This window comes from Bombina bombina, chromosome 3 (assembly GCF_027579735.1).
Source record: "Bombina bombina isolate aBomBom1 chromosome 3, aBomBom1.pri, whole genome shotgun sequence".
Lineage (NCBI taxonomy): Eukaryota > Metazoa > Chordata > Amphibia > Anura > Bombinatoridae > Bombina > Bombina bombina.
The window spans coordinates 551668731-551696514 of NC_069501.1; positions in this window are offsets into that span (position 1 = coordinate 551668731).

Sequence of the window (27784 nt, forward strand, 5' to 3'; positions counted from 1 at the left end):
GGTGTTTCTGTGAGAGTGTGTATATGTTTTTGTGTATTTTCTGTGGATGTCTCAGTGAGGGTGTGTGTGTGTGTGTATGTCTTTGTGTGTTTTATGTGATTGTCTCTCTGTGTGTGTATGTCTTTGTGTGTTTTCTGTGGGTGTCTGTGTGTGTGTATGCCTTTGTGTGTTTTCTGAGGCTGTCTCTGTCGGTGTTTCCTTGGGTGTAAGTGCAAGTTTGTGTGTGTGTGTGTGTGTGTCCATTGTCTGTTCCTTTATAGGACATTTTGACCTTACTACTGATTATTCACATCTTTCTACAGACTTTGAGACTGAGACCTTTCCGGAAGTCACCAATCCACCATTTAACCTTTAAATTATTGTTTAGGCAGTTCTGGGCCCTTCCTTTCAGCAACTGCATGCTATTGTTATCATTTAGTTGGCATCTTCCTTGATACAAAATATAATCAGAACTCCATATTTTGTCTTTGTAAATCTCCTTTTTTTGACAAAACTGAAGTCTACCTCATTACTTGTCAGGTCAATGTAAACAAGTGCTTTTTCTATGGGTGTCTCTGTGAGGGTGTGTGTATGTATGTCTTTGTGTATTTTCTCTGGATGCCTCTGTGAGGGTGGGTGTGTATGTCTTTGTGTGCTTTCTGTGGATGTCTCTGTGAGGGTGGGTAGGTGTATGTATGTATGTCTGTGTTTTCTGTGGATGTCTCTGTGAGGGTATATGCATATGTCTGTGCATTTTCTGTTGGTGTTTCTGTGAGAGTGTGTATATGTTTTTGTGTGTTTTCTGTGGATGTCTCAGTGAGGGTGTGTGTGTATGTATGTCTTTGTGTGTTTTATGTGATTGTCTCTCTGTCTGTGTATGTCTTTGTGTGTTTTCTGTGGGTGTCTGTGTGTGTGTATGCCTTTGTGTGTTTTCTGAGGCTGTCTCTGTCGGTGTTTCCTTGGGTGTATGTGCAAGTTTGTGTGTGTGTGTGTGTGTGTGTGTGTCCATTGTCTGTTCCTTTATAGGACATTTTGATCTTACTACTGATTATTCACATCTTTCTACAGACTTTGAGACTGAGACCTTTCCGGAAGTCACCAATCCACCATTTAACCTTTAAATTATTGTTTAGGCAGTTCTGGGCCCTTCCTTTCAGCAACTGCATGCTATTGTTATCATTTAGTTGGCATCTTCCTTGATACAAAATATAATCAGAACTCCATATTTTGTCTTTGTAAATCTCCTTTTTTTGACAAAACTGAAGTCTACCTCATTACTTGTCAGGTCAATGTAAACAAGTGCTAAGTGTCTGTTTGGTTGTCTGTGTCTGAGTGTCTTTGTGTGTTTCTTTGTGTGTCTGCTAGAATGTCTATATGTGAATCCTTATGTGTGAGTGTGTGTTTCAGTGTATGAGTGTGTCTGTGTGTTTCTGCGTTTGTGTGTTACTACCTTTACAACATTTCCAAGTTTGACTACACTTAAGAATATAGTGCATATACATTTTAGTCACTTGGTCAAAAAATGCACATGTCAAAAGGGAGGGGGGGCTGATCAATGGTTAAGTTATGGATTGTAAAGGAGCTAGGCGGCAGCTGCGGAGACCAGAGAGGACAGAGTTGCAGTAATCGAGGCGAGAAAGGATGAGCGAGTGGATTAAAATCTTAGTTGTGTCTTGTGTAAGGAAATGTCTAATTTTAGAGATGTTTTTAAGGTGGAAGCGGCAGGCTTTAGCCAAGAAGTGAATGTGAGGAGTGAAAGAAATATCTGAGTCAAATGTGATTTGTCAATTCCTAATGATCCTACTATCTCTTTGATGGATTTCTTTTTTTTTTCTTGCAGCCTAAAGATGGCCTGTTTCAGTTGTATTGAGAGCTCTTTTGAACGCATGTTATGGGTTTACAGCAACAGCTTCCAAATGCTAATGCCACATCTGGAATCAACTCCAGACCCTTTCCCGGCTTAATTGATGATAAAATAATTAAGGAATAGCCCACACCTGTCCATAAACAGCTTTTGAGTCAATTAGCCAATTACTTTTGGTCCCTTGAAAAATAGGGAGCTACATATTAAAGAGCTGTAATTCTTAAAACCTTCCACCAATTTGGATGTGAATACCCTCAAATTTAAACAGAGACTACACTTTAAGCCCATATTCATTATTTAACTGTAACTTGAGTTTATATTTGGTAAACAGCCAAAATAACAAAACTTTTGTCATTGTCCATTTATTTCCGAACCTAACTATCCGCGAGATTACGAGAGTGTTGCGTTACGAGCGGTTTGGTACTAACTTGCAAGTTATTGTCACCGCTCACCTCCCTATAGCGCTGCTATTACAGGTTTGAAAAAACCCGGCGTCAGCAGGCAATATGTGAGCGTTGAGCAAAATTGAGCTCCATACCGCACTCCAATACCAGCGCTGCTTTGAGCTGGTTGTACGTACTCTCAATGGGGAGAGCCGGCTGAAAAAAAGCCTAACACCTGCAATAAAGGAGTGTAAAGCTCCATAATGCAGCCCCATTGATTCCTATGGGGAAATAAAATTTATGTTTACACCTAACAACCTAACATGAACCCCGAGTCTAAACACCCCTAATCTGCCGTCCCCAATGTCGCCAACACCTACTTTAAATTTATTAACCCCTAATCTGCCACCCCCGACATCGCCGCCACCTACCTACACTTATTAACCCCTAATCTGCTGCCCCTGACATCGCCACCACCTGCCTACACTTATTAACCCCTAATCTGCCGCCCCAATGTCGCCGCCACCTACATTACAGTTATTAACCTCTAATCTTCCGCCCCCAATGTCGCCGCCACTATACTAAAGTTATAAACCCCTAACCCTAAGTCTAACCCTAACCCTAACGTAACCCTAACCCTAACACCCACTAACTTTAATGAAATTAAAATAAATCTAAATAAAACCTACTATTAATAACTAAATAATTCCTATTTAAAACTAAATACTTACCTGTAAAATAAAACCTAAGCTAGCTACAATATAACTAATAGTTACATTGTATGTATCTTAGGTTTTATTTTTATTTCACAGCTAAGTTTGTATTTATTTTAACTAGGTAGACTAGTTAATAAATAGTTATTAACTATTTACTAACTACCTAGTTAAAATAAATACAAACTTAGCTGTGAAATAAAAATAAAACCTAAGCTAGCTACAATGTAACTATTAGTTATATTGTAGCTAGCTTAGGTTTTATTTTATAGGTAAGTATTTAGTTTTAAATAAGAATTATTTAGTTATTAATAGTAGGTTTTATTTAGATTTATTTTAATTATATTAAAGTTAGGGGTGTTAGGGTTAGACTTAGGGTTAGGTTTAGGGTTAATAACTTTAGTATAGTGGTGGCGATTTTGGGGGCAGCAGATTAGGGGTTAATAAAAGTAATGTAGGTTGCGGCGATGTTAGGGACAGCAGATTAGGAGTTAATAATATTTAACTAGTGTTTGTGATGCAGGAGTACGGCGGTTTAGGGGTTAATATGTTTATTATAGTGGTGGCGATGACCGGAGCAGCAGATTAGGGGTTATTAATTTTATTTTAGTGTTTGCGATGCGGGAGGACCTCGGTTTAGGGGTTAATAGGTAGTTTATGGGTGTTAGTGTACTTTGCAGCACTTTAGTTATAAGTTTTATGTTACGGCTTTGTAACATAAAAGTCATAACTACTGACTTTTAGTTTATGGTATGGATCTTGGTACTTTATGGTATGGATTTTGCCTTTCCGGCCAAAAAGTGAGCGGTACAGCCTATACCGTTATAGGCTGTACCGCTCACTTTTTGGCCGGAAAGGAAAACTCGTAATACCAGCGCTATGGAAGTCCCATTGAAAAATGACTTTTTGAAAGCTGTGGTAGTTACGTTGTGTTACTGCCAAAAAAGTGTGCGGTACAGAAATACCTGCAAGACTTGTAATACCAGCGGTAGTGAAAAAGAGCCATAACGCTGCTTTTTCACTCATACCGCAAAACTCGTAATCTAGTCGTATGGCTTTACCGCTTGCAAAATGGTCTTTTTGTGAGGAATGGTCACCTATTTAATATTACAAGTCACCCGGTATGGCTTTACTGTGATTGTTATGGCCTATACCGCAACGATCCATCCCAAATTCAAAGACCTTTAGTTATGTGTTATGAAAAACCAAAATGTTTCACAAAACATATTAAAAATATGTTACAAAATACACTAACACCCATAAACTACACTATTAACCCCTAAACCACCATCCACCCGCATTGTAACTAATAAATAAACCTATTAACCCCTAAACTGCCACCCCCACATTGCAACTAATAAATAAACCTATTAACCCCTAAATTACCATCCGCCCGCATCGCAACTACCTAAATTAAACTATTAACTTCTAAACCGCCATCCCCCATCACAACTACCTAAATTAAACTATTAACCCCCAAACCGCCACCCCCGCATTGCAACTACCTAAATTAAACTATTAACTCCTAAACCGCCATCCCCCATCACAACTACCTAAATTAAACTATTAACCCCTAAATCGCCACCCCCGCATCGCAACTACCTAAATTAAAATATTAACCCCTAAACCTAACACCTCCTAACTTTAAAAAAATTAAAATACACATAAATTAAAGTTACAATATACTAACTACCTTAAAATAAATAAAAACTTACCTGTGAAACAAAATTAAATCCTAATCTTAAAGGGACACTGAACCCAAATTTTTTCTTTCATGATTCAGATAGGGCATGGCATTTTAAGCAACTTTCTAATTTACTCCTATTATCAAATTTTCTTTGTTCTCTTGCTATCTTTATTTATAAAGCAGGAATTTGTTGCATAGGAGCCGGACCATTTTTGGTTGAAAACCTGGGTTATGCTTGCTTATTGGTGGGTAAATGTAAGCCTCCAATAAGCAAGCGCTATCCATGGTGCTGAACCTAAAATTGGCTGGCTGCTAAGATTTACATTCCTGCTTTTAAAATAAAATAGCAAGAGAATGAAGAAAAATTGATAATAGGAGTAAATAAGAAAAGTTGCTTAAAATTTCATGCTCTATCTGAATCATGAAAGAAAAAATAGGGGCTCAGTGTCCCTTTAAACTAAAAAAAAAGAAGCTAACATTACAAGTTTAAAAAAATAAAATAAAAACCTAACATTACTAAAAATAATAAAACCTAGCATAACAAAAAAAATAATAACTGCCATTACAAAAAATAATAAACACTAAAATTACAAAAAATAAAAAAAAACTACCATTACAAAAAATAACAAAATTATCCAAAATAATAAAAATTATTCCTATTCTAATGCCCCCATTTTAAAAAAAGCCATCCCATAATAAAAACTCCCTAATCTATAAATAAACTACCAATAGCCTTTAAAATGGCTTTTTGTAGTGCATTGCCCTAAAGTTAACAGCTCTTTTGCAAAAAAATTAAGAAATTACCCCCCCAACATTACAACCCCCCCCCCCAAAAAAAAAAAAGCCTAATCTACCCATTGCCCCAAAAATGGCATTTGTATGGGCATTGCCCTTAAAAGGGCAGTCATCTCTTTTTCAGCCCATTAAAAATAAAAAAAGCCCTAATCTAAAAAAAACACCCCAAAAATAATAAAACACCTAACACTAACTCCAAAATTGGTACTCACCATTGATGAAGGCCAGCAAAACATATTCATCCCGGCGGCTCGATCTTCATCCATTGCCGGACCATCTTCTTCATCCAGACCGCGATCCATTGTGTATCTTCATCCTCTTCATCCACGCGACACGGAGGTGATCTTCATGCGGTCTCTATCCGCACACTGAAGATTGAATGCAAGGTATCCCTTTTATATGGGGGTACCCTTGCATTCCTATTAGCTGACAAATTCAAATCAGAGACCGCATGAAGAGGATCACCAAGGACTACGCAGCCGCCACCGGGATAAAGATACAAGATGGATCGCGGCCTGGATGAAGATTGAAGAAGATGGTCCCGAGATGGATGAAGATGGAACCGCCGGGGGGAAGATGTTTCGCTGGCCTTCATCAATGGTGAGTACCAATTTCAGGGTTAGTGTTAGTTTTTTGTTTTGTTTTTGGGGGGGGGTTTAGATTAGGGCTTTTTTTATTTTTAGTGGGCTGAAAAAAAGATGAATGCCCTTTTAAGGGCAATGCCTATACAAATACCCTTTTCAGGGCAATGGGTAGATTAGTTTTTTTTAGTTAGGTTTTTTTATTTTGGGGGTTGTAAATGTTAGGGGGTAATTTCTTTATTTTTTTGTAAAAGAGCTGGTAACTTTAGGGCAATGCCTTACAAAAGGCCCTTTTAAGGGCTATTGGTAGTTTATTTAAAGATGGGTGGTTTTATTTTGGGGTGTTTTTTTTTTTTTAAACGGTGGTATTAGAATAGGAATACATTTTATCATTTTGGACAATTTTGTTTGTTATTTTTTGTAATGGTAGCTTTTTTATTTTTTGTAATTTTAGTGGTTTTTTTTGTTATGTTAGGTTTTATTATTTTTAGTAAAGTTAGGTTTTTTATTTTTTGTATTATTATTATATTTTTAAACAAATAATGTTAGTTTTTTTAGTTTAAGCTTAGGCTTTAAGTTTTTATTTATTTTAAGGAAGTTAGTATATTGTAACTTTAATTTAGGTGTATTTTAACCCCTGTGTTAGGTTTAGGGGTTAATAGTTTAATTTAGGTAGTTGCTATGTGGGGGGGGGGGCAGTTTAGGGGTTAGTAGCTTTATTTAGTGTTGGCGATATGGGGGGAAGGCGGTTTAGGGGTTAATAGCTTTATTTAGTGTTGGCATGTGGGGGGATGGCGGTTTAGGGGTTAATAGCTTTATTTAGTGTTTGTGATGTGGGGGGATGGTGGTTTAGGGGTTATTAGACAAAGGGTTTATGTAAGGGTGTTAGGTTTTTTGATAACTTTCTTTTCTCCATAGATTTCAATGGGGAATGAGAAAATGCGATGGCGACTTCGCAATCGCAGGTGTTAGGTTTTTTCCAAGATTTTTTCTCCATTGATCTCTATGGGTGAATACGTGCACGAGCACACCAACTTGGAGCTTGGTTTGTGTGCGATATGCGAGTTACCGCACCATAACACATGCAAAAAGAAAGTTTGATTGACATTTGTAATGGCAGCACAATGGAAATAGCGGTACGGCCACATTGCGCGCGGTGTGTATGCAACAGATTTACTGATTTACAACTTGTAATCCGGGCCTATATGAGTACATATGTATTTATGTGTTTATGAGTATTTTTTGCGTAAATACATAAATAAATCTGTACATAGACACATATATAATACAGCACACAGAAAAAGTCCAGCACTCACTCACAAGCTCTCAGCTAAGATTAAAAGCAAAACGGGAAGAGTTAGTTACCGCATTTGGCCAAATGGGACAAGCCCAGGTACCACGTCAAGGTCTCTTCCAAAAACCTGGGTCCCTAATACAGCCACACAAATGCAGCCACACACATAAATGCAAGCTCTTAATCAAAGAAACTGAGAACAAGTCAGGGTTCAGGGACTTATGTAATCCGAATATGAAAACAAAAAGAAAGCGCCTCATGGTGTTGTATTTTCAAGCAATGTGAAACGATGTAGAAAGAACAAGTAGACAGGTACTCACAAGTGTGATGGCACTCTTAAGCAGGCAGGCTGACCTTTATACAGCAGTCAGTACGCTGTGACCATGGTATCCTGTTTGTGGCTGGTGGGCTGGTAAGAAATCCACAGCAAGCGAAACCCTTCGGGCTGAGCAGAAGGGGTAATGCCTCCAGAATAATATCCGGTCCGGTTCCCAAAAGTCTTGTCAGAGGCTTTGATAGAAGGAGCCGAACAATTAGGCAACAATAAGGCAGAGAACAGCAGGTGGAACAGGTAGATTGCTGTGATAGCGTTAAAGTTCCTGATACAGTTGCCGAATGTAACAAGAGAATGTTCGTAAAAGATCAAAGGACATCCGAGTATGATAAAAACAATGTTTTATTAAGCTAAGCAATGCTCTGGCCATTTCAACAGGCTGAATACAAAACATGTCTTCAAAGAGGCTTTTAAAAACATAAAACGGATGTCATTGGATAATTGGCTAACCAATAGTAAAAATCTATATACAAAACAGACAATGTGTGATGGCGAAAATCGCAAAAGCTAGATACATAATATCGACACTGATTACAATTTCTAAAGGGTCAAAAATCATTATACATGCATGTTTCTAAAGATTAAAACACTTTGCTGCAGATTTAAAATAGAGAAGAGGCAAAATAACGCTGGTAATATGATCACAAAAAGGAAAAAAAAATATATATATTTATTTCATTGACCATCACACACACACACACATATATATATATATATATATATATATATATATATGAAAGGACCAGTAAACACAGCAGATTTGCATAATCAACAAATGCAAGATAACAAGACAATACAATAGCATTTAATCTGAATTTCAAATGAGTAGTAGATTCTTTTCTAACACATTTAAAAGTTATGTATATTTCCACTCCCCCTGTACCATGTGATAGCAATCAGCCAATCACAAATGCATATACGTATAGTCTGAGTTCTTGCACATGCTCAGTAGGAGCTGGTGACTCAAAAGAAGTGTAAATATAAAAGACTGCACATATTTTTTAATGGAAGTAAATTGGAAAGGTGTTTAAAATTACATGCTGTATCTGAATCATGAAAATTTAATAAAACCTGAGTGTCCCTTTAATCAATGATAGAGACACATTGTATCGATAGAGATATTAAAGGTGTATATATTAGGACAATAGTTATTAAAGCGCACCAGTGGTTGTTAGAGCGCACACAGTAGAGCGGTTTAAAAAAAAACTCTAAAGTAGAAATGGACAGAATATGTATTTATATGAAGACCTAAATAATGACCTGTAAATACCAAACATGACGGGACCCCAAACTTGGTGAGATACAATATAAAAATGACATAGAAAATGGTAGTTTGGATATCATAAAAAATATGATATCCCCCCTTCAAATAAAAATAAGGTCATCAATGTAACGGCCATAGAACACCAGATTCACCCTAGATGGGGAATTGTAGATGTATTTCTCCTAAAAAATGCCCATATATAAATTGGCAAAACTAGGGTTAGGTTAGAGTTAGGTTTTTAATTTTGGGGGATTGGTTGGGTGGTGAGTTTTACTGTTGGGGGACTTTGTGTTTTTTTACAGGTAAAAGAGCTGTTTAACTTAGGGCAACGTCCTACAAAAGGCCCTAGTGGTAGTTTATTGTAGGTTAGGGGGTGTTTTTATGGGGGGGGGTTATAGGGCTATTATATTAGGTGTAATTGTTTTTATTTTTGATAATTTAGTTTATTATTTTTTGTAAGCTTAATGTTTTTTTAATTTTCGTAATTTAGTGTTTATTATTTTTTGTAATTTTAAATTTTTTATTATTTTCATAGTGTTAGGTTTTTTAAATTTGTAATTTAGATTTTCTAATTGGTAGTTTTTTTATTTTATTAGAATAGTTATGTTAGGTTAATTTATAGTTTAAACTTTATTTTTATTTCACAGGTAAGTTTTTATTTTTTTAAATTTAGTTATATTGTAATTTTAATTTAAAGTTAGGGGGTGTTAGGTTTAGGGGTAAATAGTTGAATTTAGTGTTTTGGCAGTTTAGGGGTTCATAGGCTTATTTAGTGGCGGCGATGTGGGAGGCCAGAGGTTATGGGGTTAATATGTTTATTTAATGGCGGCGATGTGGTAGGCTGAAGGTTTAGGGGTTAATAACGTTATTATAGTGTTGGCGATGTCGGGAGCGGGGGTTTAGGGATTAAAATATTTAAATAGTGTTGGGGATGTGGGTGGATGGCAGATTAGGGGTTAATAGGTTTATTTAATAGTCACGAAGTGGGTGTGCAGCAGATTAGGGGTTAATATGTTTAATATAGTGTTTGTGATGCGGAAGGGTGGTGGTTTAAGGGTTAATAGGTAGAAAATTTTGTTTCGCAAAATCCATAACTACTGGTCTCAGATGGCAGTATGGATCGTGTCAGTATAGGCTGTAACGCAAGCTTTTTAGCCTGAACGCACAACCTGTAATACCGACGCTATGAAAATCCCACACAAAAACGTAATTTTTTTGAGTGCGGAATGTACGTTGCGTTACAGGCTAAAATGCTTGCGGTATATAGTTATACCAATGCAACTCGTAATATGCGTTCCTGCCCATTCCAGTGTAATGGCCATTTTTTCAGCGTTAAAAGCCGTACCGCACCATAATGCAAAACTCGTAATCTAGGTGTAAGACATTAAAGTGTGGATCCCACCTCTATTATAGACAAACTTCTAACCATCATCTTTTTCAGGCAAGGCATATTTTATACTGATCAGATCAAAGGATTCATTCTGCATGTACCATTATAGACACTTTGTTTTCTGTTATTTATCACCCTATAATTTGGGAATATTGACCTTAGAAGTACAATGCTACTGGGAGTAAACTGCAACAGCCTCTACAATGACTTTATTTGTTATCTGAAAATTGTTGTGTGGGACAATATTAGAAAAAGTAGTAGTAACATAATGTGAGAAAATCATAATTTAATATTGTTCCAGATGCATATAAATGTAAACACGTTTTAATACATTGTAGCTTATGCTGTATAAAAATAGACATACATACTATTCCCTTAATATACCAAATATTTTCTGTTGACCACTTAACTTCTAATAAAGAGTGCACAAATACTGAGAGTTTGCTTTACCCTTATACCACCCATCCTGATTGAATTGCTTATCATTCATGAAAAAAGAGAAATACTCCAGCCCAGTTGCAATCTTTTAATTGGAACTTTTATTGGTTCATATGGTCCAAAGTACAAAAAACTCTGTGCCCTTTCCAAGGTCATCTGGTGCTGTTCCCTACTCTGGTTTTGCTTATCATTCAGCCAGAGTGGAGTAGCTGTACAATAATTTAAAGTTTATTTGAAATATTACAGGGAATTATTTATTTTTACATAATTAAAAAACTTAAATTATATATGTTTTGCTGGCACATACTTATCGTTGCCAGTATATATAAAAAATCAACATAGCTTAGCCTACAAAAAAGTTATAGGGGGAATCTTCTTGTTTAACCGCTTAAGTACCAGACCATTTTTCAATTTCTTACCCTTAAGGACGAGGGCTATTTTTTAATTTCTGCTGTGTTTGTGTTTAGCTGTAATTTTCCTTTTACTCATTTTCTGTACCCACACATATTATATACAATATTTCTCGCCATTAAATAGACTTTCTAAAGATACCATTATTTTCATCATATCTTATAATTTACTATGAAATAAATTATAAAATATGATGAAATATGATTAAAAAATTGAAAAATTACAAACTTTTTCTAACTTTGACCCCCAAAATAAGTTAGACATCTACAACCACCAAGTTATAGGGCAATACGTATTTGCAAGTTATAGGGCAATAAGTACAAGTAGCACTTTGCTATTTCCAAACCATTTTGTTTTTCAAAATTTGCGATAGTTACATTGTAACACTGATATCTGTCAGGAATCCCTGAATATTCCTTGACATGTATATATATATATATTTTTATTAGACAACCCAAAGTATTGATCTAGGCCCATTTTGTTATATTTCATGCCACCATTTTACTGCCAAATGAGATTAAAAAAAAAAAAAAACTTTTTCACTAACGTTTTCTCACTAAAATTATTTACAAACAGCTTGTGCTATTATGGCATACATGGTTGTAAACGCTTCTCTGGGCTCCCCTTTGTTCATAAATAGCAAACATTTATGGCTTTGGCATTACTTTTTGGTAATTAGAAGGCCGCTAAATGCCGCTGTGCGCCACACTTGTATTATGCCCAGCAGTGAAGGGGTTAATTAGGTAGCTTATAGGGAGCTTGTAGGATTTATTTTAGCTTTCATGTAGTGTAATAGACAACCCAAAGTATTGATCTTGGCCCATTTTAGTATATTTCATGCCATTATGTTACCACCAAATGCGATCAAATAAAAAAATTGTTAACTTTTTCACAAACTTTAGGTTTCTCACCGAAATTATTTACAAACAGCTTGTGCAATTATGGCACAAATAGTTGTAAATGCTTCTCTGGGATCCCCTTTGTTCAGAAATAGCAGACATATATGGCTTTGGCGTTGAATTTTGGTAATTAGAAGGCCGCTATTTGCCGCTGCGCACCACACTTGTATTATGCCCAGCAGTGAAGGTCTAATTAGGTAGCTTGTAGGGTTAATTTAAGCTTTAGTGTAGAGATCAGCCTCCCACTTGATACATCTCACCCCTGATTCCTCCCTGACCCCTCTTAAACAGCTCTCTTCCCTCCCCCACATCACAAATGTCACCGCCATCTTAAGTACTGTCAGAAAGCCTGCCAGTATAAAAATAAAGGTGTTTTTTTTTTTGTTTGCCAGTACCCAGTTTACTAACGAATTTGCCCTTTTTTTTCTAAAAAATATAAACCCCCTATTTTCTGTAATGTAGCTTCCCCCCTTCAATACCCTACCCCCCTCCCGGATCCCTTTCCAAAAAATGTTTCCCTCTCCCTTTACCTTTCCCCCTCCCTCTCCCTTTACCTTTCCCCTCCCCCTCCTTCGGCTGATGATCGTGCATGCTCCCAAGCCCTGCCCCCCGCCTCCTTGCACGATCACGAACAGGATCCGGAACTCGCACCGGTGATGGGCCACTCACCCGCCTCCCTGCTATGGCTCCCACCCACCAACGATCGGGGTTAAGGCACTTTCTACATGATGTGTATTGTTTTAACATGTTAAGCATTTTTATATCTTAAGAAAACAGAAATCTTTATAAAAGTTTATATGACAGGTACATATTGAAAATAGCAGACCATTTCTCTAAGTTGTCCCAAGAAATGCAAAGGTCGTCTGAGACCACTGGACGACTGGGTTTTTCAATCCCTGTGTGTGTGTATAAATATATATAGAGAAAATAACTCATTGTGTAAACTATTTACAAATCTAGACAAGTCAGAAGACTTGCTTTAACCACAGAAACTCTCTGATTACTCTGTTTCCAATGCAGCAAAGGATTCTGGGTGAGATATGCAAATGAGGTTCACAATGACTCACTTTTTTACTTCTAGCCTGCTTTTTAAGGCAGACTTCCCTTTACGCCATAGCATTGCTGCATTACACAGCTTCTAAGCTTAGCTAGGGGTAGTACAGTGATTCAGACCAATCCCAGGACAGCTGTTTCATGGTTATTGCCACTCATCAGCTGGGAGTAGGTTGAATCACTGCTTGGTAAAATTGTTTTCTGGGGGAAATACAACAGCAATTTAAAATATGTGGCAATAACCACGAAACAACTGTCCTGGGATTGGTCTGAATCACTGTACTACCCCTAGCTAAGATTAGAAGCTGTGTAATGCAGCGATGCTATGGCGTAAAAGGAAGTCTGCCTTAAAAAGCAGACTAGAAGTAAAAAAGTGAACCTCATTTGCATATCTCACCAGAATCCTTTGCTGCATTGGAAACAGTGTAATCAGAGAGTTTCTGTGGTTAAAGCAAGTCTTCTGATTTGTCTAGATTTGTAAATGGTTTATACAATGAGTTATTTTTGCTACATTTTGGATTTAGTGGAGGATTTTAAACTCACTTTTCTCCTCCCCATATTTTAAATTGCTGTTGTATAAATATATATACATATACTGTTTACATATACACAGTATATATACAGTACATATACATGTACATACATACATATATGCCTCTTGTCATTGGCTCACCTAATGTTTTGTTTTCAGCTATCTCTCAGTAGTGTATTGCTGCTTCTTTTACAAAGGATAACAATAGAATTAAGAAAATTATATGATAGACGTAAATATGAAAGTTGTTTAAAATGATAAGCTCTATTTGAATCATAAAATAATGAGGTTTTATGGCTATTTAATGCCAGGGTCCATAGGACAGTGGCATTTTAAATAAATGAGCGGGTGTGTATACTGCTACAATGGGTGAAGAATGTTTAAAAGGAAAGGTCAAGTATAACAAGAGTTTATTTATCCAGGGTGCAGTGATGAGTGTGTTTGGGGAATCCAGGGATTATTTAGTGTATAGGAGCATATGCTATTAGCTGCATAAAGATATCAGTGATTACTTAAAGAAGCAGAGGCTAATTCCAATCTCATAAAGATTTTGGCATTTAAATTTAACCTGATCACATTGAATTGATCTACTGAACTACAACCAAATAAAGCAGATGGGTTTATGTCTGGCAGATAGGCTGCTTAGTAGGCTTGGTTTGCTTGCTTGTTTTTTTGTTTGTTTTTTTTGCAGATAGATTGTTGTTAATAATATTAGAGTATTTGCTACCATTGTAGCTAATACGACTAACTTGACTGTGATTAAATGAAAATACACTTTTTCTTTACGTTTTTTTAATATTTAAAATTAAAAAGTAAAAAAAACAACAACTTTATAATGAATAATTTGCCAAAATGTTTTTACATGCAAGATCCTGGCTGTAAGACCTAATGTTTAGCTGATCACCCCTTTATACACACAGCTATGTAAGTGCACCACCTGCTTTGCACACACACACCCACTCAAGGACAGATGGTGCAACAGAGGGTCCTAGTAATCATAAGGGTTAATGTTGCAGAGCTGAGAGCCCCCTATCCTCTGACTTTACTATTGATTGATCATCCTCATTAGTGGTTAGCAGAAAAGCTGGAATCAGCAGATTTAATTGCTTGTATTTTCCAGTTGTACATCGGCACTGTTAAACTATCCCCAGGGGCTGGCAACTGTAGTTTGTAACTAGCACAACATCTGTACAAAGAAACATACCTACATCTACAGCCATAGCCCTCAATGAATATTACAGCTATATCATGATCTCCTGCAAACGCAAACAAGCACAATATTTCACTTTATCCTAATACAGAAATTTTAAAGCACAACCTTCTTATCTGCTTTTAATAGGCAGAGGTACCTTGCAGCTTCTCCTCATACAGTGACACCAGAACAAATACCGCTCACCTCCTCATAATGCAAAGACATCTGAGAACATACTTCTCACTTCCTCCTAATACATAGACATCAGAGCACAACTACTTACCTCCTAATATTACATAGACATCAAAAGCAAATACTTCTCATTCACTCCTAATACATAGACATCAGAACACATACCTCTCACCTCCTCCTTATACACAGACACCAGAGCACAACTACTTACCTCCTAATATTACATAGACATTAGAGCACATACCTCTCACCTCCTCCTTATATATAGACATCAGAGCACATACCTCTCACCTTATACATAGACATCAGAGCACAACTACTTACCTCCTAATATATAGACATCAGAGCACAACTACTTACCTTCTAATATTACATAGAGATCAGAGCACATACCTCTCACCTCCTCCTAATACATAGACATCAGAGCACAACTACTTACCTCCTAATATTACATAGACATCAGAGCACATACCTCTCACCTCCTCCTTATACACAGACACCAGAGCACATACCTCTCACCTCCTCCTTATACACAGACACCAGAGCACATACCTCTCAACTCCTCCTTATACACAGACACCAGAGCACATACCTCTTACCTCCTCCTTATACACAGACACCAGAGCACATACCTCTCAACTCCTCCCTATACACAGACACCAGAGCACATACCTCTTACCTCCTCCTTATACACAGACACCAGAGCACATACCTCTCACCTCCCCCTTATACACAGACACCAGAGCACATACCGCTTACCTACTCCTTATACACAGACATCAGAGCACATGCCTCTCACCTCCTCCTTATACACAGACACCAGAGCACATACCTCTCACCTCCTCCTTATACACGGACATCAGAGCACATACCTCTCACCTCCTTCTTATACACAGACATCAGAGCACATACCTACCTCCTCCTTATACATAGACATCAAAGCACAACTACTTACCTCCTAATATTACACAGACACCAGAGCACATACCTCTCACTTCCTAATATTACATAGACATCAGAGCACATACCTCTCACCTCCTCCTAATACACAGACATCAGAGCACAACTACTTATCTCCTAATATTACATAGACACCAGAGCACATACCTCTTACCTCCTCCTTATACACAGACATCAGAGCACATACCTCTCACCTCCTCCTTATACGCAGACACCAGAGCACATACCTCTCACCTCCTCCTTATACACAGACATCAGAGCACATACCCCTCACCTCCTTCTTATACACAGACATCAGAGCACATACCTCTCACCTCCTCCTTATACACAGACACCAGAGCACATACCTCTCACCTTCTAATACATAGATATAAGAGCACATACCTCTCACCCCCTCCTTATACATAGACATCAGAGAATAACTTATCAACTCCATCTAGTACACAGATGACAGGAGAACTACATCACACCTCCTCCCAAAAAAGCATTTGCACACAAGCCTCTTATATTGGAATTAACAGATATTACATCATATACATTTTTACCACCTAGTACATAAATACCTGGACACCTCTCATGTCTTCATAATAGACACCAGAGCTCATACATGTCACCATCTCCCAATACAAAGTCATAATTAGACATACGTCCAACCTTCTCCCAATATGCAGACATCAGTGCACATATGTCCTGTCTTACATACCTCCAACCTTCTCCCAATATGCAGACATCAGTGCACATATGTCCTGTCTTACATACCTCCAACCTTCTCCCAATATGCAGACATCAGTGCACATACGTCCTGTCTTACATACCTCCAACCTTCTCCCAATATGCAGACATCAGTGCACATTTACGTCCTATCTTACATACCTCCAACCTTCTCCCAATATGCAGACATCAGTGCACATATGTCCTGTCTTACATACCTCCAACCTTCTCCCAATATGCAGACATCAGTGCACATACGTCCTGTCTTACATACCTCCAACCTTCTCCCAATATGCAGAAATCAGTACACATACGTCCTGTCTTACATACCTCCAACCTTCTCCCAATATGCAGACATCAGTGCACATTTACGTCCTCTCTTACATACCTCCAACCTTCTCCCAATATGCAGACATCAGTGCACATACGTCCTGTCTTACATACGTCCAACCTTCTCCCAATATGCAGACATTAGTGCACATACGTCTTGTCTTACATACCTCCTACCTTCTCCCAGTATGCAGACATCAGTGCACATATACATCCTGTCTTACATACGTCCAACCTTCTCCCAATATGCAGACATCAGTGCACATATACTTCCTGTCTTACATACGTCCAACCTTCTCCCAATATGCAGACATCAGTGCACATATACGTCCTGTCTTACATACGTCCAACCTTCTCCCAATAATCAGACATCAGTGCACATACGTCCTGTCTTACATACATCTAACCTTCTCCCAATATGCAGACATCAGTGCACATATGTAATTTCTTACATACCTCCAACCTTCTCCCAATATGCAGACATCAGTGCACATACGTCCTGTCCTACATACGTCCAACCTTCTCCCAATATGCAGACATCAGTGAACATATACGTTCTGTCTTACATACGTCTAACCTTCTCCCAATATGCAGACATCAGTGCACATACGTCCTGTCTTAGATACGTCCAACCTTCTCCCAATATGCAGACATCAGTGCACATATACATCCTGTCTTACATACCTCCAACCTTCTCCCAATATGCAGACATCAGTGCACATACGTCCTGTCTTACATACGTCCAACCTTCTCCCAATATGCAGACATCAGTGCACATACGTCATGTCTTACATACCTCCAACCTTCTCCCAATATGCAGACATCAGTGCACATACGTCCTGTCTTACATACGTCCAACCTTCTCCCAATATGCAGACATCAGTTCACATACGTCCTGTCTTACTACATCACACCTCCTCCCAAAAAGCATTTGCACACAAGCCTCTTATATTGGAATTAACAGATTTTACATCATATACATTTTTACCACCTAGTACATAAATACCTGGACACCTCTCATGTCTTCATAATAGACACCAGAGCTCATACATGTCACCATCTCCCAATACAAAGTCATAATTAGACATACGTCCAACCTTCTCCCAATATGCAGACATCAGTGCACATATGTCCTGTCTTACATACCTCCAACCTTCTCCCAATATGCAGACATCAGTGCACATATGTCCTGTCTTACATACCTCCAACCTTCTCCCAATATGCAGACATCAGTGCACATACGTCCTGTCTTACATACCTCCAACCTTCTCCCAATATGCAGACATCAGTGCACATTTACGTCCTATCTTACATACCTCCAACCTTCTCCCAATATGCAGACATCAGTGCACATATGTCCTGTCTTACATACCTCCAACCTTCTCCCAATATGCAGACATCAGTGCACATACGTCCTGTCTTACATACCTCCAACCTTCTCCCAATATGCAGAAATCAGTGCACATATGTCCTGTCTTACATACCTCCAACCTTCTCCCAATATGCAGACATCAGTGCACATACGTCCTGTCTTACATACGTCCAACCTTCTCCCAATATGCAGACATTAGTGCGCATACGTCCTGTCTTACATACCTCCAACCTTCTCCCAATATGCAGACATCAGTGCACATATACATCCTGTCTTACATACGTCCAACCTTCTCCCAATATGCAGACATCAGTGCACATACGTCCTGTCTTACATACGTCCAACCTTCTCCCAATATGCAGACATCAGTTCACATACGTCCTGTCTTACTACATCACACCTCCTCCCAAAAAGCATTTGCACACAAGCCTCTTATATTGGAATTAACAGATTTTACATCATATACATTTTTACCACCTAGTACATAAATACCTGGACACCTCTCATGTCTTCATAATAGACACCAGAGCTCATACATGTCACCATCTCCCAATACAAAGTCATAATTAGACATACGTCCAACCTTCTCCCAATATGCAGACATCAGTGCACATATGTCCTGTCTTACATACCTCCAACCTTCTCCCAATATGCAGACATCAGTGCACATATGTCCTGTCTTACATACCTCCAACCTTCTCCCAATATGCAGACATCAGTGCACATACGTCCTGTCTTACATACCTCCAACCTTCTCCCAATATGCAGACATCAGTGCACATTTACGTCCTATCTTACATACCTCCAACCTTCTCCCAATATGCAGACATCAGTGCACATATGTCCTGTCTTACATACCTCCAACCTTCTCCCAATATGCAGACATCAGTGCACATACGTCCTGTCTTACATACCTCCAACCTTCTCCCAATATGCAGAAATCAGTGCACATATGTCCTGTCTTACATACCTCCAACCTTCTCCCAATATGCAGACATCAGTGCACATACGTCCTGTCTTACATACGTCCAACCTTCTCCCAATATGCAGACATTAGTGCGCATACGTCCTGTCTTACATACCTCCAACCTTCTCCCAATATGCAGACATCAGTGCACATATACATCCTGTCTTACATACGTCCAACCTTCTCCCAATATGCAGACATCAGTGCACATATACTTCCTGTCTTACATACGTCCAACCTTCTCCCAATATGCAGACATCAGTGCACATATACGTCCTGTCTTACATACGTCCAACCTTCTCCCAATAATCAGACATCAGTGCACATACGTCCTGTCTTACATACGTCTAACCTTCTCCCAATATGCAGACATCAGTGCACATATGTCATGTCTTACATACCTCCAACCTTCTCCCAATATGCAGACATCAGTGCACATACGTCCTGTCCTACATACGTCCAACCTTCTCCCAATATGCAGACATCAGTGCACATATACGTCCTGTCTTACATACGTCCAACCTTCTCCCAATATGCAGACATCAGTGCACATACGTCCTGTCTTAGATACGTCCAACCTTCTCCCAATATGCAGACATCAGTGCACATATACATCCTGTCTTACATACCTCCAACCTTCTCCCAATATGCAGATATCAGTGCACATATGTCCTGTCTTACATACGTCCAACCTTCTCCCAATATGCAGACATCAGTGCACATACGTCATGTCTTACATACCTCCAACCTTCTCCCAATATGCAGACATCAGTGCACATACGTCCTGTCTTACATACGTCCAACCTTCTCCCAATATGCAGACATCAGTGCACATATACGTCCTGTCTTACATACGTCCAACCTTCTCCCAATATGCAGACATCAGTTCACATACGTCCTATCTTACATACGTCCAACCTTCTCCCAATATGCAGACATCAGTACACATACGTCCTGTCTTACATACGTCCAACCTTCTCCCAATATGCAGACATCAGTGCACATATACGTCCTGTCTTACATACGTCCAACCTTCTCCCAATATGCAGACATCAGTGCACATATACGTCCTGTCTTACATACGTCCAACCTTCTCCCAATATGCAGACATCAGTGCACATACGCCTGTCTTATATACCTTCAACCTTCTCCCAATATGCAGACATCAGTGCACATATACGTCCTGTCTTACATACGTCCAACCTTCTCCCAATATGCAGACATCAGTGCACATATGTCCTGTCTTAGATACGTCCAACCTTCTCCCAATATGCAGACATCAGTGCACATATACGTCCTGTCTTACATACCTCCAACCTTCTCCCAATATGCAGACATCAGTGCACATACGTCCTGTCTTACATACGTCCAACCTTCTCCCAATATGCAGACATCAGTGCACATACATCATGTCTTTCATACCTCCAACCTTCTCCCAATATGCAGACATCAGTGCACATACGTCCTGTCTTACATACGTCCAACCTTCTCCCAATATGCAGACATCAGTGCACATATACGTCCTGTCTTACATACGTCCAACCTTCTCCCAATATGCAGACATCAGTGCACATACGTCCTGTCTTACATACGTCCAACCTTCTCCCAATATGCAGACATCAGTGCACATATACGTCCTGTCTTACATACGTCCAACCTTCTCCCAATATGCAGACATCAGTGCACATACGTCCTGTCTTACATACGTCCAACCTTTTGCCAATATGCCGACATTAGTGCACATATACGTCCTGTCTTACATACGTCCAACCTTCTCCCAATAATCAGACATCAGTGCACATACGTCCTGTCTTACATACGTCTAACCTTCTCCCAATATGCAGACATCAGTGCACATATGTCATGTCTTACATACCTCCAACCTTCTCCCAATATGCAGACATCAGTGCACATACGTCCTGTCCTACATACGTCCAACCTTCTCCCAATATGCAGACATCAGTGCACATATACGTCCTGTCTTACATACGTCCAACCTTCTCCCAATATGCAGACATCAGTGCACATACGTCCTGTCTTAGATACGTCCAACCTTCTCCCAATATGCAGACATCAGTGCACATATACATCCTGTCTTACATACCTCCAACCTTCTCCCAATATGCAGATATCAGTGCACATACGTCCTGTCTTACATACGTCCAACCTTCTCCCAATATGCAGACATCAGTGCACATACGTCATGTCTTACATACCTCCAACCTTCTCCCAATATGCAGACATCAGTGCACATACGTCCTGTCTTACATACGTCCAACCTTCTCCCAATATGCAGAGATCAGTGCACATATACGTCCTGTCTTACATACGTCCAACCTTCTCCCAATATGCAGACATCAGTTCACATACGTCCTATCTTACATACGTCCAACCTTCTCCCAATATGCAGACATCAGTACACATACGTCCTGTCTTACATACGTCCAACCTTCTCCCAATATGCAGACATCAGTGCACATATACGTCCTGACTTACATACGTCCAACCTTCTCCCAATATGCAGACATCAGTGCACATATATGTCCTGTCTTACATACGTCCAACCTTCTCCCAATATGCAGACATCAGTGCACATACGCCTGTCTTATATACCTCCAACCTTCTCCCAATATGCAGACATCAGTGCACATATACGTCCTGTCTTACATACGTCCAACCTTCTCCCAATATGCAGACATCAGTGCACATATGTCCTGTCTTAGATACGTCCAACCTTCTCCCAATATGCAGACATCAGTGCACATATACGTCCTGTCTTACATACCTCCAACCTTCTCCCAATATGCAGACATCAGTGCACATACATCCTGTCTTACATACGTCCAACCTTCTCCCAATATGCAGACATCAGTGCACATACATCATGTCTTTCATACCTCCAACCTTCTCCCAATATGCAGACATCAGTGCACATACGTCCTGTCTTACATACGTCCAACCTTCTCCCAATATGCAGACATCAGTGCACATATACGTCCTGTCTTACATACGTCCAACCTTCTCCCAATATGCAGACATCAGTGCACATACGTCCTGTCTTACATACGTCCAACCTTCTCCCAATATGCAGACATCAGTGCACATATACGTCCTGTCTTATATACGTCCAACCTTCTCCCAATATGCAGACATCAGTGCACATACGTCCTGTCTTACATACGTCCAACCTTTTCCCAATATGCCGACATCAGTGCACATATACGTCATGTCTTACATACATCCAACCTTCTCCCAATATGCAGACATCAGTGCACATACGTCCTGTCTTACATAGTCCAACCTTCTCCCAATATGCAGACATCAGTGCACATACGCCTGTCTTACATACCTCCAACCTTCTCCCAATATGCAGACATCAGTGCACATACGTCCTGTCTTACATACCTCCAACCATCTCCCATTATGCAGACATCAGTGCACATACGTCCTGTCTTACATACGTCCAACCTTCTCCCAATATGCAGAAATCAGTGCACATATGTCCTGTCTTACATACGTCCAACCTTCTCCCAATATGCAGACATCAGTGCACATATACGTCCTGTCTTACATACCTCCAACCTTCTCCCAATATGCAGAAATCAGTGCACATACGTCCTGTCTTACATACCTCCAACCTTCTCCCAATATGCAGACATCAGTGCACATACATCCTGTCTTACATACGTCCAACATTTTCCCAATATGCAGACATCAGTGCACATATACGTCCTGTCTTACATACGTCCAACCTTCTCCCAATATGCAGACATCAGTGCACATACGTCCTGTCTTACATACCTCCAACCATCTCCCATTATGCAGACATCAGTGCACATACGTCCTGTCTTACATACGTCCAACCTTCTCCCAATATGCAGAAATCAGTGCACATACGTCCTGTCTTACATACGTCCAACCTTCTCCCAATATGCAGACATCAGTGCACATACGTCCTGTCTTACATACCTCCAACCTTCTCCCAATATGCAGACATCAGTGCACATACGTCATGTCTTACATACGTCCAACCTTTTCCCAATATGCAGACATCAGTGCACATATACGTCCTGTCTTATATACGTCCAACCTTCTCCCAATATGCAGACATCAGTGCACATATACGTCCTGTCTTTTTTTTTTTTTTTTTTAACTTTTTATTTGAAGTATCAATTGAGGGTACAAAAACGAAAAAAGGGTAGTCATTTGATTACATACTAGGGGGTAAAACATATCCTCAATGACTACAGTAGATCATCATCTCTTATTCATCATATAAAGAAAAAAAAACATTATGTGCACCACATATACAAAGGAAGAACAAAAGACCAATATGATAACGACTAAGTTTTACTACTAATAATATCTGACCTTGCTGCCATGCCTTGGTCTTCCTGCACTCGTCAACCAGTCAGCTCAGTCCCATGGTGGGAGGGGGAGAGAACACCTGACAATCCCCTTTTAATAGTCCCCTCTGCAAACAAATTAAATCTTCCACTCAGGCGAAAGTAAACCAAGCTCTAATTGCTGTATAAACCAAATAGAACCCCTAAACGGAGCAACTAACTGACGTTGGGCGTCTACCGGGAGGGTTAATATAACTTTCTCCCATTTCACGAAAAATCTTTGTATTGACTTATCACTGGCTTCTCTCAAATCGAATTGTTCCATTGTGATCTGGTTGTAAATTTTATTTACAAACTCCTTGAATTTAGGTTCACGTGGAGATTTCCAATTTCTAAGCATAACATTACGACCTATTAGGATTAATGTATTTATAAGCTTAATATTTGTATAAGGTTCCTCCTGATTTACAAGGAAAAAAATATGTCTTGACTCAAATTTGAAATTGCACGGATTTACTTTGTTCACCCAGAAACACACTTTACTCCAGAACTGAGATGCTTTAGGACAACTCCAGAAACAATGCATTTCATCTGCCTCCTCAGTATTACACTTAGGACATTTAACTTCTGTCTTATACCATTTAGACATTTTGGCTGGTGTGATATATACCAAATTTATTAACTTAAAATGTGATTCCTTCCAATCTATAAAAACTTGGGTTTGGTCAGTTAATCTAAAGCTTTGTAGGATGTGCTCTTTAGTAACATTTGGCAGCAGCTTATTCCATTTCCTCTCTATATCACCGATATGTAGCAGCCCATGGTATTTAATGAGTAAATTGTAGAGAGTTGCGATGGAGACTTTCCCAGCTTGATATAATTTAATCGCTCCGTCTAAGTCTCCCAGCGAGGTAGTGTTTTCGCCCTCTGCTCGTAGAGACCCTATCCAATGTTGTACTTGAAGATAGGCGTAAAAAGAATTTTTTTCTAGATTAAAATTAGCTCTTAAGTCTGCAAAAGTTTTAATCAGTAGGGTCTCATTTACACATATGTCTTTTATATTTTTAAGACCATTACTGGCCCAAGTACGAAAGATTTTGTATGAAAATCCCGGAATGAAGTCCGGATTCCCTACTAGAGGAAGAAATGCGGATCTACGAAAATCAATGTGTAATTCCGAACAAACTTTTTGCCACGCTAGAATTATATATTTAAATGTGTACATATGTGCCACATTTATTGGTAATTTCACAAAGGGGATATGAATCAAAGCTTTCAGGGAAAATGGGTCTACCAATTGTGTTTCTATTTCAAGAGAAGAAACATGTTCTTTTTCTGTTATCCAGTCAAGAGCAAATTTCACTAACGCAGCATAATTATAGAACTGGATATTCGGAAGTGCCAGACCACCATGCATTTTAAAATAAGATAATTTAGTTAAAGACATCCTGGGTTTCTTCCCGTGCCATACAAATTTAGTAAATAGTCTTTGCAGAAATTTTAAATCTTTTCTAGTAATTAGACACGGGAGATTCTGTAACAAATAAAGTAATTTTGGGAATAAAATTGCTTTAATTAACATTACTCTCGCAGACAGTGAAATAGGCAAATTATGCCATACATCCAATTTCTGCTTGAACGTTTCAATACATTTCCGAAAATTTAATTCATACCAACACGCCGGATTCGTACTTAGGGTAATACCTAAGTACCTGATTTCTTGTACCTCTTTAAAGGGGTGTATAACAGATAACTTAGGCTTATATATCCATAGCAATTCCGATTTCCCCCAGTTAATCTTATAGCCAGAAATCGAACTAAATATTTCTATAATTCTTAACAATTGGGGTATGGATTGTTTGGCGTTGCTTAAAAAGAGTAGGATATCATCTGCGAATAGCGATGTCACCAGCTTTTTATCCCCTATACAAATTCCTTTTAGCTCTTTTCTTAATAGAATTGCCAAAGGCTCTAATACTAAATTAAAAAGTAATGGGGAAAGGGGACATCCCTGCCGTGTACCACGTTTGAGAGTAAAACTCTCAGATACTTCCCCATTAACGATAATGGCAGATGTTGGGGCCTGGTATAATATCCGTATAAACTGGTAGAAATTCCCCTCAAAACCGAATCCTCTGAGTGCCGTGAATAGGTGGTCCCATACTATACAGTCAAACGCCTTCTCAGCGTCTACTGTAAGTAAGGCTAAGTCTGTCTTGAATTGCATCTTTTTCTTGTTTATTGATCTACTCCAAAAATGATCAATAACCAGCATTACTTTTCGGATGTTCTTCACCGAACTTCTGCCCACCATAAAACCTGCTTGGTCAGAATGTATTAGTGGCTCCAAAATTTTCTTAACTCTAGTTGCAACAATAGCAGTTAGCAACTTATAGTCCTGATTTAGCAACGAAATGGGCCTATAAGAGGACACCATTTCTGGGTTTTTATCTTTTTTCAATATTAGCGCCACATTCGATGCTGAAAAGAGCCTCGACCACATCTGATTCTTAATGTAATACTGATTAAAATGTGCTTCTAATATAGGTAGAATTTGATCGTGTAGAAGTTTGTAAAGCTCTGCTGGCATAGCATCTGGACCTGGCGTTTTATTAGACTTCGCCTGCTTAATAGCATCTGAGATCTCGCTTATAGATATCGGTTCATTGAGTCGGCTTAAGTCCTGTGGCTCAACTTTAGGTAGTATTACTCTTTTCCAGAAGTCTTGCTTATTATTTGAATTAACTACTCCTATTGAATAAACCTCTTTAAAATATTTTACAAATTCACGCCTTATGTCCACAATATTGGTAATTCTTCTATCGCCGATCTTAATTGTGGCTATATAGTTCTTCTGGGACCACCCTTTAGCTAGTTTGGCTAGGTATTTTGCGGAATTACCATAGTGTCCTCTAAATCTAGCTTTTTGTTTTTGGACTTCTATGGCTAAGACTTGTTTCAAAAACATCTCTCTCTCTGTTCGCGCCGAAATATACTTAGCCCAAAGGGGCTGACTTGAGCAGTTTAGATATCTTTTATATGCATTTTTAACCTGATTGGCTAATTGTTCTTCTCTATTTTTCCTCTTTTTTTTCCATTTGCATAAATAAGCAATGATCTCGCCCCTCAGGACTGATTTTGCTGTTTCCCAATAGATTTCTGGTTTATCTACGTATGCAGCATTGAACTGGTGGAATTCTTTCCATCTGGCTTGTAGCCAGTTCTTAAATTTAGCATTATTAACCAGAAATTGGGGAAAGAAGAAGCGCGAGTGGTATGGGCCTGGGGACCGGATTGCATTGATCTCTAAAGTAATAATTGCATGATCAGAGATAACAATCTCGCCTATCTCTGATTGAATCTCTAGACCTAGCATATTACTAGATATTAAAAAATAATCTATTCTTGAAAAAGATTTGAATGTTTTTGATTCACAAGTATACTCTTTACTATCCGGGTGTTGTAGCCTCCATATGTCTTTAAGTGCCAGTTTATGTCCCAGGTTCTGTAGAACCTTCGCCTCCCTGTTATGCTTACCTCTTTGCGCAAATTTAGACCTGTCCAAACTAGGGGTGAATGTCATATTCAAATCTCCAGTCAAGACAATATTCCTCCCTACAAACGGTAACAATTGCAAACTCAGTTTCTCCCAAAATCCTCTATCCAAGGAGTTTGGACCATAAACATTACAAAAAATGAAATGGCATTTATTAATCAAAACTTCTAAAATTTGAAATCTTCCTTCTATATCCAGTACTTGCGATATAATCTGATAGGATAGCTGTTTATTAAATAATATGGCAACCCCTCTTTTCCTTTTATCATATGCTGTTGCCGAAATTTCTCCTACCCATTTCGTTTTTAATTTGGGTAATTCATGGGGTTTTAGGTGATTCTCTTGTATAATAGCAATATCAGGCTTATGTTTCCCCAATTCCTTGATAATTAACTTCCTCTTAATTGGGGAGGATATACCCCCCACATTCCATGAAATTAATTTCAGTCTATCCGCCATTTAGAGCCATTAATAGATGCGCCCATTGCAAATACCCCATCTGCTTTAACCAATAAAAAAAGAATAAAAATTAAAATTAAAA